Below are 10,773 nucleotides of genomic sequence, written 5' to 3'. Positions count from 1 at the left end.
CAATATTACCAACTTATTGAATCTCCCAGTATCATCTTCCTTCATCATATTCCCCCTCTCTTTCCATTTTCTGAAATTTGGAGATTATCAGGCCACGATGCCACGTATTCTTTTTTAAATATACCTTTACCTTGTAAGTTAACATTTTAAGCAATATATGTAGCCTAGATTTGCGTGTTTATAAACTTTATATATAAAACTGTCTACTCTTTTATCCTGCTCTTTTTCCTGCTCAGTATCAGTTTAGCAGGATTCATCTATGTTACACATGTATCTCTAGTTCACTTCTTTCTACAGCTGTTATACATTTGCCAGTACTCAATTGACAATCAGGTTATTTTTAGATTTTTTTTTTGATTGCAAAAATTGCTGCTATAAACATGCTTTGTCTCTTTGTGCATATGTATGTGTTTTGTTAGTCTATATTCATACATATGAGTGAAATTTCTGGGGAATGGGAAATACATCTTTATGAGACATTGAACTGCTTACCACTGTCATAATACCAATTTAAGCAGACCAACAATGTATAAGAATTCCCTTTGCTTCACATGCTTTCCAACCTGTGATTTTATATGGCTATTGTGTGTACAGTTGCATCACCTGGTGGTTAAATTTGCATTTCCCAAATTGGTAATGACTAAAACATCTTTTCATGTATGTTATCGCCATTTACAATTTGTCTTCTGTGAATGGCTTTTTCTTACTCTTTAATTTTTTTTATCCCTTTGTTATACATTTGTAGGAGTTAGTTATACATGGTGAATTATAATCATATCTGTGTATGTCTCTGTATGTGTATAATTGTTGGCTGTGATTTTTATTCTCTTATGTACAGAAAGTTGAATCTTAATATGGTTTATGTCTTAGTTCATTTTGTGCTGCTATAACAGGATACCTGAGACTGGGTAAAAATGAACAGAAATTTATTTCTCAAGGGTCTGGAAGCTAGGAAGTCCAAGAGCAAGGGACTAGCATTTTGCAAGAGCCAGTTGAGACAGATTATTTGGCCACAGACCCTCCTTATAAAGAAGGTCAAAATTAAATTTTCTATACCTTTCATTCAATGGTATATTGGAACCAGCTTATCCAGCTTGCAAGAATTGACTGCCAAATTTTCAGAAATTTTGCAATATGGTTGTTAAGTCATCTGTACCTGGAACCAGTCACGGTGGGAGTAAATTATAGCATAGAAACACTGTGAAGGAGAGCTTCCCCTATCTTTCCCCTGTTTCTCTCCGAAGAGCCAGTTACTAAACATTTACTGTCACATCATTGCTTTCATTCCAGCTTTTTTCAGTCAACTCCCAGTTGTTAGACCTCTGGCACTTCCATCAAACCTTTGCTTACTAGAGTGCCCAAAATGCTGTTCAGCATTTTTGGCTACATGTGCAGGCCTCTATCCATCCTATTCATTCTTTTCCCAACTCCAGATACCTCCATTGTGTCCATTACTCCTCCATTAGCAACATCCGCTGCATGATCACCCCTTTCCTTTTAGCATTCCTTTCCATCTCTATTCAAATATTACATTGCAATGATATCTAAAGATCTTATCCCAAATAGCTTTCCCAACCTCACCACTCTCCTTTGCTCTTATTTTTTTCACAGAAATTATTTTTAATGATTATTATATAATATGCATTCTTATAAAATATTTATTTTCTTTCTCCCATCATGGAAATGTAAACTTCCTAAGTGTGAGAACCTTGTTTCTCCCACTGTATTTCTCAAACTTAGAACAATTTTTGGCACATAACAGATATTTGTATATTTGTAAAAGGAATGAAAGAAGAAAGCAGAAAGGGAAGATAAATTTCCTCTGTTTCTTTGCCATAAGTAAAACTTTGTTTTACCGTGAGGACACAGGTTCCTCTGAATCTGAAGTGGCAGCTGTTGTTTTTTGATGTTCCATATTCACTGAGACCAGGAGGTAGACAAGTATCTTTCTTTCTTTTCACTGCAATTCTAGGTATTTACTCGTTCAAGACAAAAAAATGTTCTTTTTTTTTTTTAAAAATTATACTTTAAGTTCTAGGATACATGTGCATAACGTGCAGGTTTGTTACATATGTATACTTCTGCCATGTTGGTGTGCTGCGCCCATCAACTCGTCAGCACCCATCAACTCATCATTTACATCAGATATAACTCCCATTGCAATCCCTCCCCCCTCCCCCCTCCCCCCTCCCCCCTCCCCATGATAGGCCCCGGTGTGTGATGTTCCCCTTCCCGAGTCCAAGTGATCTCATTGTTCAGTTCCCACCTATGAGTGAGAACATGCAGTGTTTGGTTTTCTGTTCTTGTGATAGTTTGCTGAGAATGATGGTTTCCAGCTGCATCCATGTCCCTACAAAGGACACAAACTCATCCTTTTTTGTGGCTGCATAGTATTCCATGGTGTATATGTGCCACATTTTCTTAATCCAATCTGTCACTGATGGACATTTGGGTTGATTCCAAGTCTTTGCTATTGTGAATAGTGCTGCAATAAACATACGTGTGCATGTGTCTTTATAGCAGCATAATTTATAATCCTTTGGGTATATACCCAGTAATGGGATGGCTGGGTCATATGGTACTTCTAGTTCTAGATCCTTGAGGAGTCGCCATACTGTTTTCCATAATGGTTGAAGTAGTTTACAATCCCACCAACAGTGTAAAAGTGTTCCTATTTCTCCACATCCTCTCCAGCACCTGTTGTTTCCTGACTTTTTAATGATCGCCATTCTAACTGGTGTGAGATGGTATCTCATTGTGGTTTTGATTTGCATTTCTCTGATGGCCAGTGATGATGAGCAGTTTTTCATGTGTCTGTTGGCTGTATGAATGTCCTCTTTTGAGAAATGTCTGTTCATATCCTTTGCCCACTTTTTGATGGGGTTGTTTGTTTTTTTCTTGTAAATTTGTTTGAGTTCTTTGTAGGTCCTGGATATTAGCCCTTTGTCAGATGAGTAGATTGCAAAACTTTTCTCCCATTCTGTAGGTTGCCTGTTCACTCTGATGGTAGTTTCTTTTGCTGTGCAGAAGCTCTTTAGTTTAATGAGATCCCATTTGTCAATTTTGGCTTTTGTTGCCATTGCTTTTGGTGTTTTAGACATGAAGTCCTTGCCCATGCCTATGTCCTGAATGGTATTACCTAGGTTTTCTTCTAGGGTTTTTATGGTATTAGGTCTAACATTTAAGTCTCTGATCCATCTTGAATTAATTTTCGTATAAGGAGTAAGGAAAGGATCCAGTTTCAGCTTTCTACTTATGGCTGGCCAATTTTCCCAGCACCATTTATTAAATAGGGAATCCTTTCCCCATTTCTTGTTTTTCTCAGGTTTATCAAAGATCAGATGGCTGTAGATGTGTGGTATTATTTCTGAGGACTCTGTTCTGTTCCATTGGTCTATATCTCTGTTTTGGTACCAGTACCATGCTGTTTTGGTTACTGTAGCCTTGTAGTATAGTTTGAAGTCAGGTAGCGTGATGCCTCCAGCTTTGTTCTTTTGACTTAGGATTGTCTTGGAGATGCAGGCTCTTTTTTGGTTCCATATGAACTTTAAAGCAGTTTTTTCCAATTCTGTGAAGAAAGTCATTGGTAGCTTAATGGGGACGGCACTGAATCTATAAATAATCTTGGGCAGTATGGCCATTTTCACAATATTGATTCTTCCTATCCATGAGCATGGTATGTTCTTCCATTTGTTTATGTCCTCTTTTATTTCACTGAGCAGTGGTTTGTAGTTCTCCTTGAAGAGGTCCTTGACATCCCTTGTAAGTTGGATTCCTAGGTATTTTATTCTCTTTGAAGCAATTGTGAATGGAAGTTCATTCATGATTTGGCTCTCTGTTTGTCTGTTACTGGTGTATAAGAATGCTTGTGATTTTTGCACATTGATTTTGTATCCTGAGACTTTGCTGAAGTTTCTTATCAGCTTAAGGAGATTTTGGGCGGAGACTATGGGCTTTTCTAAATATACAATCATGCCATCTGCAAACAGGCACAATTTGACTTCTTCTTTTCCTAACTGAATGCCCTTTATTTCTTTCTCTTGCCTGATTGCCCTAGCCAGAACTTCCAACACTATGTTGAATAGGAGTGGTAAGAGAGGGCATCCCTGTCTTGTGCCAGTGTTCAAAGGGAGTTTTTCCAGTTTTTGCCCATTCAGTATGATATTGCAATCAAACTAGAACTCAGGACTAAGAAACTCAATCAAAACCGCTCAACTACATGGAAACTGAATAACCTGCTCCTGAATGACTACTGGGTACACAACAAAATGAAGGCAGAAATAAGGATGTTCTTTGAAACCAATGAGAACAAAGTTACAACATACCAGAATCTCTCAGACACATTTAAAGCAGTGTGTAGAGGGAAATTTATAGCACTAAATGCCCACAAGAGAAAGCTATAAAGATCTAAAATTGACACTCTAACATCACAATTAAAAGAACTAGAGAAGCAAGAGCAAACACATTCAAAAGCTAGCAGAAGGCAAGAAATAACTAAGATCAGAGCAGAACTGAAGGAGATAGAGACACAAAAAACCCTCCAAAAAATCAGTGAATCCAGGAGTTGGTTTGTTGAAAAGATCAACAAAATTGATAGACCGCTAGCAAGACTAATAAAGAAGAAAAGAGAGAAGAATCAAATAGACGCAATAAAAAATGATAAAGGGGGATATCACCACCGACCCCACAGAAATACAAACTACCATCAGAGAATACTATAAACACCTCTACGCAAATAAACTAGAAAATCTAGAAGAAATGGATAATTTCCTGGACGTTTACACTCTCCCAAGACTAAACCAGGAAGAAGCTGAATCCCTGAATAGACCAATAGCAGGCTCTGAGATTGAGGCAATAATTAATAGCCTACCAACCAAAGAAGTCCAGGACCAGATGGATTCACAGCTGAATTCCACCAGAGGTACAAGGAGGAGCTGATACCATTCCTTCTGAAACTATTCCAATCAATAGAAAAAGACGGAATCCTCCCTAACTCATTTTATGAGGCCAACTTCATCCTGATACCAAAGCCTGGCAGAGACACAACAAAAAAAGAGAATTTTAGACCAATATCCCTGATGAACATCGATGCAAAAATCTTCAATAAAATACTGGCAAATCAGATCCAGCAGCACATCAAAAAGCTTATCCACCATGATCAAGTGAGCTTCATCCCTGGGATGCAAGGCTGGTTCAACATACGCAAATCAATAAACATAATCCAGCATATAAACAGAACCAAAGACAAAAACCACATGATTATCTCAATAGATGCAGAAAAGGCCTTTGACAAAATTCAACAGCCCTTCATGCTAAAAACTCAATAAATTCGGTATTGATGGAACGTATCTCAAAATCATAAGAGCTATTTATGACAAACCCAAAAATGTTCTTTTTCCGTTTTGTTTTGTTGTTGAGATTCTTGACATTTGCTGTACCACCTTTTCCTGTCCATCTTCACTGTTGCTACCCTGTGATGTTACCGCCTTCCTCTCCACCCAGTGCTCTGTCATCCTGGTGGTTGTGATGGTGAGCAATCACATGGCCATTCAGACCAACACCATTTTTTCTTGGATCTCTTGCCCCTGCCCTAATCCCTTTATCCTTCACTTCAACCATCCATTTCCATATTCACACCTTTGTATCTTGCCATTCTCAGTAATTACTCCCTTTCCAAAATCACTGATTCAGTACTCTAACTCTCTCACCATAGTCTCTCCCTCCTACTTGCTGGAATAACCCCACGACACTCATCCGCCAACCTCTTTAAGCCATCAAACCATTGATCTGCTTAATTTCTCCCAGTTCTGCTGCTACCTGCTTTCTCCATTTCTCTCCTAACCTAAATTAGAAACCACGACCTGCAATTGCAACATTACTCTTGACAACACCCTAAAAATGCCTGGTCCTTCTGTTTTCTCCCCAGCTCACTGGACCAACTGTAATTTGGATGAATTTAGCTCTTCATTGTTTTTTTTTCATGACTGAGCTTAGTTGTCATTTTCTGAGTGCTTCCGGAAAAATTCACATAAAAGAGAACATAGTTTCTGTTTATATTTATGTTTCATTGACTTCCAATGGTCTTTTCATACTGCTTGACAGTCCAATTAGATCTCTGTGCAATGTATTCTCCAATTTCCAAAATGGCTATTTCAAATTTTCTTTACTCTCTTGAACATCCAAAATCCCATTCTCCATCCTACTCCTTATTCTTAGCAGTTTTGCCTTTCTCTCTACTTTTTAGAGAAGACAGAAGGCCTTAGAAACTCTTTTATTCTCTATATCAAATAAACATACCTCCCTACCCTTAAATTCACTGTCTCATTATCTCCTACTTTATAAGAGTTTAAGTATGGAGGTCATCGATCCTTGACAATTTTTAAAAACATATTTATTGAGATATAATTGATATATAAAGACTCTGCAAATCTAATGTATACAAGTTAATGAGTTTAGATATATCTCTACCCTTGTGAAACCATCATCACAGTCAAGGTAATAAACATGAATTACCTGTAAAATTTCCTTATCCCTTGCTGTGTGTTTTGTTTGTTGCATGATTTTTTGTGTGTGTGTGGCAAGAACACTTCACATGAGATCTACCCTCTTAACAAAATTTAAAAGTGCAAAATACAGTATTGTTAACTACAGACATGTACTGTACAGTAGATCTTATACTGATCTTGCATAACTGAAACTACTGCATCGAACTACAACTCCTCATTTCCCCATCCCGCCAGTCTGTGGCAACCATCATTCCAGTCTCTGTTTCTATGAGTTTGAGTATTTCAGATACTTTATATAAGTAGAATCATGCAATATGTGTCCTTCTGTCATATGTCAGAATTCTCTTCTATTTAAGGCTGAATAATAATCCATTGTGTTTATATGCTCAATTTTCTTATCTGCAGCGCATATTTAGGTTGTTTGCACATCTTGGTTGTTGTGAGTAATGCTGCAGTGAACATGGGCGTGCCAATTTGTCTTTGAGATCTTTATTTCAATTGTTTCGAATATGTACCTAAAAGCGAGATTGTTGGATCATATGGTAGTCCATTTTTCAGATTTTAATGGGAACTCCATAGTTTTCCACAGTGGCTTCACCATTTTATGTTCTCACCAATAGTGTGCAAATTTCTTCACATCTTCACCAGCACCGGTTATCTGTTTATTTTTTGAAGATAGTCATGCTGACAGGTGGTATTTCATTATGAAATATATCATTGTGGTTTGGATTTGTATTTCCCTAATGATTAGTTGTGTTGAGCTTTCTATATACCTTTTGACCATTGTATGTCTTCTTTGGAGAAATGTCTGCTCAAGTCTTTTGATCATTTTTAAATCAGATTATTTGATTTTTGGTATTGAGTTGTAGAAGTTCCTTACATATCTTTGATATTAATTTCTTATTGGATAAATCGTTGGCAAATATTCCCTTTTCTCCTTTAGGTTGCTCATTCATTATGTTGATGGTTTCCTTTATTGTACAGAGCTTTTTAGTTTGATGTAGTAACATTTGTCTATTTTTGCTTTTGTTGTAAATCCTTAACAATTAACATAAATTAAATGACAGCCCAGAAAGAGGAAAGCCAGGAAGGTTTTCTCCGTGCGTTTCCATTCCTTCTGACTACTGAATGTTTGCTGTGGCGTTTGGAAACATTAAGTACAGTTAGGGAACATAGATTTGCCTGGGATTTTAAGGGAAGATAGTGCCAAGATGTGATATTCTTAAGTAGACTATTGACACTCTGAACTTCTTAAAAATGAAGTTTGTAAGACAGACTTAATACTGAACTAATATCACTGAGACCTGAAGAAACCCTTTCCTTGAGAGACAGTTCAGGCCATAGCTGCTCAAAGAACTCCCAGTAAGCATGAGCTGTAGAAGTCCCTTCTGTTGAGACTGCACAAGATAGGAAATTGAGGAAGATGTTCATTTTTTGGACTGTTAACTCAAAACAAGATTTTTTTCTTTTTAACTTTTATTTCAGGTTCAGGGGTACATGTACAGGTTTGTTACATAGTTAATTTGTGTTTCATGGGGGTTTGGTTTACAGATTATTTCACCACCCAGGTAATAAATGTAATATCTGATAGGTAGTTTTTTGATCCTCACTCTCCTCCCACCCTTTGCCATCAGGTAGGTTCCAGTGTCTGTTTTTCCTTCTTTGCATTCATTCATATGTACTTATTGTTTAGCTCCCACTTGTAAATGAGAACATGCAGTATTTGCTTTTCTGTTCCTGTGTTAGCTCACTTAGGATAATGGCCTCCAATTCTATCCATGGTGCTGCAAAGGACATGATCTCACTCTTTTTTTTAAGGCTACATAGTATTCCGTGGTGCATATACAGTACATTTTCTTTATCCAGTCTAACATTTATGGGCATTTAGGTTGATTTCATGTCTTTGCTATTGTAAACAGTACTACAGTGAACATATGCACTCATGTGTCTTTATGGTAGAACAATTTATATTCTTTTGGGTATATACCCAATAATGGGATTGCTGGGTCAAATGGTAATTCTGCTTTGAATTATTTGAGAAATTACCAAATTGCTTTCCACGATGGCTAAGCTAACTTACATTCCCACCAGCAGTGTATAAGTGTTCCCTTTTCTCCACAACTTCACCAGCATATGTTATTTTTTGATGTTTTAAAAATAGCCATTCTGACAGGTGTGAGATGGTTTTCACAGGGTCTTCATTGTGGTTTCAATTTGCGCTTCTCTAATGATTAACGATGTTCAGCATTTTTTCATATACTTGTTGGCCACATGTATGTCTTCTTTTGAAAAGTGTTGATGTCCTTTGCCAACTTTTTACTGGGGTTGTCTGTCTTTTACTAGTAAGTTTATTTAAGTTCTCTATAGATCTGGATGTTAGGTCTGGGTCAAATGCAGAATTTGCAAATATTTTCTCCTATTCTGTTGGTTGTCTGTTTACCCTGTTGATAATTTCTTTTGCTGCACAAAACCTCTTTAGTTTAATTTAGGTCCTATTTGTCAAATTTGTTTTTGTTGCAATTGATTTGGTGTCTTAATTATGAAATCTTTGCCAGATCCTGTGTTCACAATGGTATTTCCCAGGTTATCTTCCAGGATTTTTATAGGTTTTTGCATTTAATCTTTATCTTGAGTTTATTTTTGTTTATGGTGTAAGAAATGGGTCTAGTTTCAGTCTTCTGCATATGGCTAACCAGTTATCCCAGTACCATTTATTGAATAGGGAGTCCTTTCCCCATTGCTTGTTTTTATTGATTTTGATGTAGATTAGATGACTTTAGTTGTGTGGCATCATTTCTGGGCCCTCAGTACTGCACCATTGATCTATATGTCTGTTTTTGTACCAGTACTATGCTGTTTTGGTTACTGTAGGCTTGTAGTACAGTTTGAGTCCAGGTAATGTGATGCCCCCAGCCTTGTTCTTTTTGCTTAGGGTTTCCTTTGCCATTTGGTCTCTTTTGGTTCCATATGAATTTTAAAGTAGTTTTTTCTAATTTGTGATAAATGTCATTGGTAGTTTGATAGGAATAGCATTGAATCTGGACATTGCTTTGGGCAATATGGCCATTTTAATGATAATGATTCTTCTTATCCATGAGCATGGAACGTTTTTCCATTTGTGTCATGTATGATTTCTTTGAGCAGTGTTTTGTAATTTTATACAGATTTTTTACTTCCATGGTTAACTGTATTCCTAGGTATTTTATTCTTTTCGAGGTTATTATGAATGAGATTGCATTCTTGATTTTGCTCTCAGCTTGAATATTATTGATATATAGGAATGCTGTTGATTTTTGTACACTGATTTTTGCATTCTGAAACTTTACTGAAGTTGTTTATCATTAGGAGCTTTCGGGCAGACACTGGGGGTGTTTCCTAGGTATAGAATTATATTGTCTGCAAACAGGGATAGTTTGCCTTCCTTTCTTCCTATTTGGATGACTTTTATTTCTTTCTCTTGCCTGATTGCCTTGGCCTACACTATGTTGAATAGGAATGCTGAGAAAAGGCATCTTTGTCTGGTGCTAGTTTTCAAGGGGAATGCCTCCAATTTTTGCCCATTCAGTGTGACGCTAGCTGGAGGTATGTCATAGGTGGCTTTTATTATTTTGAAGTATGTTCCTTCAATGTCTAGTTTGTTGAGGGTTTTTAACATGAAGGGACATTGAATTTTATCAAAAAGCCTTTTCTGCATGTGTTGAGATAATCATGTGTTTTTTTTCTTTAGTTGTTTTTATGTGATGAATCACATTTATTGATTTGCGTATGTTGAACCAAACTTCCATCCCAGAGATAAAAGCTACTTGATTGTGATGGATTAGCTTTTTGATGTGCTACTGAATTTGGTTTGCTAGTTTTTGTTGAGGATTTTTGCATCTATGTTTATCAAAGATATTGGCCTGGAGTTTTCTATTTTTGTTGTGTCTCTGTCAGGTTTTAGTATCAGAATGATACTGGCTTCATAGAATGAGTTAGGGAACAGTCTTTCCTCCCCAATTTTTTAGAACAGCTTCAGTAGGAATGGTATCATCTCTTAACTCATCTGGTTGAGTTTGGCTGTAAAACCATCTGTTCCTGGGCTTTTTCTGGTTGGTAGAAAAGTATGATAATTTTCTTTTGTACTTTACATCTCTTGGATTTAGAAATCTTTTGATTTTTTTAAACAGATTTAATCTTCAGATTTTACTTTTCCCTGGGAATTTGATAGGGTAGGATTCATAGCCAAATTTGGTGTATCTTGGGTTTGTTGTACTTTTACTATATGAGG

This window comes from Macaca nemestrina, chromosome 19, assembly GCF_043159975.1.
Source record: "Macaca nemestrina isolate mMacNem1 chromosome 19, mMacNem.hap1, whole genome shotgun sequence".
Taxonomy (NCBI): domain Eukaryota; kingdom Metazoa; phylum Chordata; class Mammalia; order Primates; family Cercopithecidae; genus Macaca; species Macaca nemestrina.
This window is presented reverse-complemented; position numbering follows the sequence as displayed.